This window comes from Lissotriton vulgaris, chromosome 8 (assembly GCF_964263255.1).
Source record: "Lissotriton vulgaris chromosome 8, aLisVul1.2, whole genome shotgun sequence".
Classification (NCBI taxonomy): domain Eukaryota; kingdom Metazoa; phylum Chordata; class Amphibia; order Caudata; family Salamandridae; genus Lissotriton; species Lissotriton vulgaris.
Genome location: NC_141696.1, coordinates 726,090,536 through 726,097,607, shown reverse-complemented (window position 1 = coordinate 726,097,607; position 7,072 = coordinate 726,090,536).

Sequence of the window (7,072 nt, the reverse complement as noted above, 5' to 3'; positions counted from 1 at the left end):
AGTTAGCGCATCTAACTATATATGGAATTTCAATGGTTTTGTGTGAGTAAAATAAGGTTTTGTAAATGCAAATTCCTAACTATATATGGTCTATAACCTATGGTTTTTTCTGTGAATTTCAATGGTTTTTTAATAGCAAATATCAAAAGCTGTCAAATGTCAAGTACGTGATAGGTAAAAACTTTTTCGTGTTTATGCACACTGATGTGCTTTGAACGCTGCCCCCCCCCCTCCCCTCTTTTCTCTTAGTAGTACTCTCTCTTTGCAGATAGTGAAGGGTAGTTAACGCAGGCCTTTACCCCCGTTGTAATCCGTCGTGCCTGCTTGTCTCTCCATTTGATTGATTGTTATCCAAGCATTTACTGTTTTACAATTGATTCTCTTTGGTTCATTCTCTATTTACAAACAAGCACAAAGTCGCAATACTCTGTTTAGTCTTTGCAGATAGTGAAAAATCGTGTAAAAAAATAAAAGTAATCGAGCAAAATCAGTAGGCCACTAATTGGATCTCTTTTTGACCTCGCTATAATAGAAACATTAGGAACAATCCTTCATGAGAAATACGAAAATAGTGAGATGAACTGAGCTCCACACCATGAGGGCTGCAAGACAGCTCGGCTCCGTCACCCACCCCGCCCAAAATAACGACAAACCCTATGCAAATATTAAAAATATATACAACACACCAGCAAAGTAACAGGGTAAAACATTTTATTAAATAACTATTTACATAACTATTTTATACTTTTTGTTGTCCGATCCGGCTAGCTCAATCGATCAAGCATGAAACTCATGCACTCTGATAGCAAGCGTTGTTGCTGATGCTATGCAGACCAAAACTGGTTTTCAGTTTGTACATTCTTCTAGTTTTTTTCATCCAAGGTTGGTTGAGTTTGTAGAACGATGGCTTCAGATTTAAAAACATACGCTGTGGTGGCGCGGACTGGGAGGGGGCGCTTGGCTCCTGCCCCCTCCCCAAGTAAGATTTTCATACGTGAAAGTACGTTCATGATTTTGGACTCTGAGTTGCTTCGATATCACTGCCATTCTCAAATGGCATAAGTTCTGGATGTTGGGTGCCATAGTTCAGAGTTCTGAGCAGCGCTTGTAACACTGTCTGTAGCTTATTTGCACGTACTGCAGCTTCACTATTCTCAAAGTAAGTGGGGGCCGTTTGTGGACCTGACTGCATTTGAAAACAATGTGATATGGTACCTCCCTAAACCGCTTGACGGAGGCCCCCGAGGGGCGATGTGATGGCACGGACTCGGAGAAGACGCCACAGGCCTCTCAAAATGGCGGCCGGCTCTTCAGATTTGGGCGTGGTCCACTAAAATGGCCCTGGGACACCTTGGAACTCGGACGCTTCCCTGATAGGGCTTGGGTCCCATTCTCGAAAGCGTCCCCTCAGCCGTGAAGATTCTACAAAAGTCTTGGGGGCCCCCGACTCCCGCAGGCTTCTGGTGGGGAGCGGCTGCCATGATTGCTCGTGGAATGGCCTCGACGGAGCTACGAGATGGTGGTGCTCTCCTGCTGACGCCAGCTTCAGTCTGAAACATCCAGAAACACTGTAGACTACCAATTCGATCAGTTCCGGTAGCGCCCCAACATGACCCGGTAGAGAAGAACTTGCCCTCCCCTCTTTGACTGATGGTTCTTGTTGCCTGTCCCCTCTATTGTCATTTAACAGAACTTTTTGGACTGCTGAAAGGGGTTGTGTTCCGAACGCTGGTTGGTGGAGACATTTTGACTATATTCTTGACCTACGTTGTCGCGTAAAAAGTTATATGACACGCCGCGTTAGCGCACCCGGAAGTGATCCGGGGCACGGCGCGCAGCGCGTAACGTAAGCATAACAGGTCATGTGACTTGTTAAGAAAACTTTTCATTGGTTCATTTTACTTTTGTTATTTTAATGATGAAAAGCTTGGTCATATGACCTAAAAATTACGCTTTTTATTGGTTTCGAACATTATTTTTTTTTAAGCATATATGTTATAATGTTCCAGGCTAATGTACTTTCCCGGAAAATTTACAACTGTCCTGCAAGTAAAATATATTCCTTTTTCGAGAAAAAGGGCGTTTCTTCGTCCCATGACGGAGCCGTTGAGTAAAAGAGGCTCGGCCTGCTGTCTTAGTCGCCGATACGCCTGATTATCAGATTCTTATCGATCACTTTATGTTGCAGGAGTGGAAAACACAACTGCCCTTGACCATTTATCTTTACTGCGTTCCTACGTATTATACCTTTTATCCGTCATGTAATTGGACTGCTTTATTTCACTTGCCTTTTACTGATTCGAAAACAGTGACTAAAAGTAAAAACTTTACCAATGTAAATACTACTACCATGTTTTGTTTTAAAAACCTTTATTGTCAAAATGTCAGTATACAAATACGGGCCTATAACCACGTGGGCCGGCCACGAAGCAAACTGAAATCGTATATGATGAGGAGACATTTACACTGTAGAGGAACGTAATGAGCGGGCCATTAGGTTAGAAGAACTAAGGTGTCTAACAGTAGCGGAATCGGTGGACGTATATTTTGTAATTAAAATACGACAGGGCCACTTACAAAAAAATTATCTAGATATACATTTGCGGGCAAGTACCATGGGTGACGTTAATTCGAACTTTCAATAGTACAGTAATCAATAACACATCAGAACTTAATATCAATAGGGATGTCGAAATATTCAATCAATTCTCGTCCCCGCCCGCCATGAGTATCAAAACTGCATTCATATCTCGTGATATCAAGGTTGTTCAACCAGTACACAACAAGGAGTTACGAGTCACATTTATACCGGCGCCATTTTGGGCAAGGCCGGGCAGGTGCAAGATATAGTCAAAATGTCTCCACCAACCATCGGCCAGACCAGAACCCCTTTCGGCCCTTTATACTACAAGATGGTGTCTTCCATTCAAAAAATATTGTTGGCAGCATTTTGAAAGGAAAGATAAACAGCCGTTCTCCTAGTGAGTCTCACATTGTTACATTTAGGAAGAATGTTGAAGAGTAGTATGTTGAAAATCTGAAGCCATTGTTCTACAAACTCTCAATAAGCCTTGGATGGAAAAAAAAATCCTGAAGAATGTACAAACTGAAAACCAATTTTTGTCTGTATAGCATCAACAGCAACGCTTGACTCAGCTTTGTGTGAAGCCGCCATTTTGATTCAATCAATAAAGTCCCCCTGCACACATTCAGGGACCTGGTCGTGTCTTCAGGTCAAACGGATTATGGGACAAGATGCAGAATGGAAAAGGGAAAAAGTTCCGCCGGACCTCGGGAGCCAGCCGCCTATGTCATGGGCGATCTTTGGCCACACCAGGACAATAGTGAAGCTGCAGCAGGTGCAAATAAGCTGCAGACAGTGTTACAAACACTGCTCAGAACTCTCAACTATGGCACTCAACATCCAGGACTTGCCATCCGGATCTTGGCGCCTTGTGCTGGTTCCGACCTATTCACACATCGGTCCACTACTGACATCACCTCATAAGCTAACGGGGCACCCCACGCCGACTTTTGGCGCAGCATTGTAGGATGGCCACACCAGTGCGGCAACTTGCTGGACACCACCTCGGTGCCATCCGGATCTCGGCGCGTTCGAGTCACTGTACCGCAAGAGTGACCAGAACTCAGCTGGACACGCCGTCTTTCGGCGCAGCATTGTAGGATGGCCACACCAGTGCGGCAATTTGCTGGACACCACCTCGGTGCCTTCCGGATCTCGGCGCGTTCGAGTCACTGTACCGCAAGAGTGACCGGAACTCAGCTGGACACGCCGTCTTTCGGCGCAGCATTGTAGGATGGCCACACCAGTGCGGCAACTTGCTGGACACCACCTCGGTGCCATCCGGATCTCGGCGCGTTGTGCTGCCTTCGGCCTACTGTAGCTGCAAGTGCGGACGCAACTCAGTTGGACGGCGAGTGAAACGCTAAAGGGTGCCCCACTGCAGCCGAGGAGCCTCCATCTTGGGGGAGACGCACAGCCCCCACTGACTGACGCGACCTTACAGGACTTTCGGCGCAGCATTGTAGGATAGCCACACCAGTGCAGCAACTTGCTGCCATCCGGATCTCGGCGCGTTGTGCTGCCTTCGGCCTATTCGCACATCGGTCCGCTACTGACGCCGCCTCACGTGCCAACGGATTTCCTACGCTTTTTGTAGCCCTATGCCGCATAACAGGTCATGTGACTTGTTTATAAAACTTTTCATTGGTTCATTTTACTTTTGGTTTCCTAATGATGGAAGGCTTGGTCATATGACCTAAAAATAACACTTTTCATTGGTTTCGAATTTTTTTTTTTCCCCAAACGATGAAAGCCCCACCTTGTTTCTGGATGATTCAGACTGAAGCTGGCGTCAGCATGAGAGCACCACCATCTCGTGGCTCCGTCGTGGTCATTCCGCGAGCAATCATGGCAGCCGCTCCCCACCGGAAGCCTGCAGGAGTCGAGGGCCCCCAAGACTTTTGTAGAATCTTCACGGCTGAGGGGACGCTTTCGAGAATGGAGCCCAAGCCCTAGCAGGCAAGCGTCCGAGTTCCAAGGTGTCCCAGCGCCATTTTAGTGGACCAGGCCCAAATCCGAAGAGCCGTCCGCCATTTTAAGAGTCCTGTGGCAGCCGCCTATCGCTGCACTGCAAGAGTGGGCGCAACTCAACTACATGGTGAGCGAGACGCTGTAGCCGCAAGAGCGGGCGCAACTCAGCTGGATGCCACCACCTGGGGAGGCCCGTTCACGCCGCCTCCCCCACGCCCCCCCCGGGGCGCCCCACGCCGTTTTTCGGAGCAGCATTGTAGGATACCAAAACCAGTGCGGCAGTTTACTGGACATCACCTGGGTGCCATCCACATCTCAGCGCGTTCTGCTGCCTTGGGACTATTCGCAAAACAGACCGCTACTGACGAGGCCTCCCCCCGCATCACCCGGGACGCCCCACGCTGTTTTTCTGAGCTGCATTGTAGGAAACCAAAAACCAGTGCGGCACCCAGGTGACATCACCTGGGTGCCGTCCAGAACTCAGCACGTTGTGCTGCCTTGGGACTATTCGCACAAAAGACAGCTTCTGACCATTGTTGCTTTTTTTTGTTAAAAAATGTTTAAATGTATTTACAGTTTTTGTTGCGTTCGTTATATTTAAAAGTTAATAAAGTTTTATAATCCTACTTTGTTGGAGTGCTATATATTTTTAAAAAATCGGGTGAATGGGGCCTTGAATCGGGTTATTGTCATGTGTGGGCTTTGCAAGTGTACTGCTACAGGATCGGACATTTCAAACTCAAATGCACGTTCTTTTTCTTACCTTTCCGAAGCATGGAGCGCAATAGCAGGCACAGAAAGGGTGATGCAAGTGTTGAACACTGCCTGGCCTGGCAAGTTGCTGGCAGTGCCCCCCCCCCCGCCCGCTCCTGAAAGAGGGCACACACACACCGCCGCCCCGAGTACTTCACAGATCTTTAAAAGACCATGCGCTTGTTCATGAGGCTTAAATGGTTTATCACCCCTTCTAGAGCCCCTGCATCGGCCCTCTGACGTTTCCTGGAAGAATTAGCACGTAACACAATACCAAGCCCTGTCAGCTGAAACCCCCGAGGAATCGTGGGGCATATTATCAAGGGGGTTTATCTCCGCTTTTTTGGCTTTAAAAGCCAAGAAAGCGGAGATAAAATTATCTCCCTATTACCAAGCTGTCGCTAACACCAGTTAGTGACAGCTAAAAGGAGATAGCGACCATCTTGGGCCCCGCTTTGCATGTCAGTGATATTTATCACTAATGACATGCAAAGTGGGCGTGCCAAGATGTTAGCGACTGGAAACAGTCCCTAACATCGCTATCTCCTATTACCAACTTTTGGAGATATTCGCGCTAAGCGCGAATATCTCCAAAAGCTAACACCTGCCCTGAGCAGTTCTTAGCCATGTTATCCAATGGGAGGTGGATAACATGGCTAAGAGCATTTGCTCGATAATGCATGAATATCGCTGACTTTTCAGCGATATTCATGCATTGCGGCCGTTTTTTATCGCATTTGCGATAAACCTTGCTAATAGCAAGGTTTATCTGCGATAAAAATCGCCGATGTGCGGCGATAATTTTTGTCTCTAAACAAGTTAGAGACAAAAATTATCGCTAGTTGTTGGTAATATGCCCCCGGGTTTTTGCTTGCAGGAATCGGGAGGCGGGAGACTAGCACTGAAATCGGTAGTCTCACGCCTGAATCGGGAGGGTTGGCATGTCTGGATTCTCTACAGCTGGGGCCATAAACTACAAGGCATCTAAAATGGCTGCCGTGCACGACAAAATTGTGGCATTGGAAAAAAGGCAAGATGGCGCAGACAATGTTTATCAATAAGGATTCATTTATAACAAAATATTTTATCGCACTGACAGATTGGCGGTCAACACTTCCTGATTTCCATCGAATCGAACGTTAACAGACGTCACGCAGCAAAAAAAAAAAAAAGCTCACGCACAGCCGCTGGAAGACATGTATCAACATATATGAGCCTCCTCAGCCACCCTCAGAAAACATAAGGGATCAGGATACGTCTCCCACACCCCCTTATACCTAGTAATTTAATTAAAACGAAACACAAAATGGCGAATTCCCGTTTTGCTACGAGTTTGCGGCCCAATTTGCGGCCCGGGAAGCGCTTCTACCGTGAAAAATCAATTTTTTTTTATTTTCCCCACGGGACCCTTTAATAACCCCAACATCATTCCTAGGGGGTCAAGAGGGGTATACCTTGCCCCCTTTCATTAAATTCCCCCTTCGTTTTTCACCTCTTCTTCTCTCTCGATCCTACCGAGAGATAAGATGGCGGCCGCTCCGGACTGTTTAGAATGTTGACAGACACCGGAGAGCCAATCAGCTTCGCATCACAAAGTTCCGTTTCGCGAAAAGTAAGCGGACCGGAGCGCAGCCCGGAGCGCTGTTACAGATATATATCTTGTTTTGAACGTTAATTTCTCAAAATCCACTGGAGCACATATATTGAGACCTAGCAAAGGCACATCGGGCTAACAGTCCCTACAATTTTGCCAAGTTTCGTGCA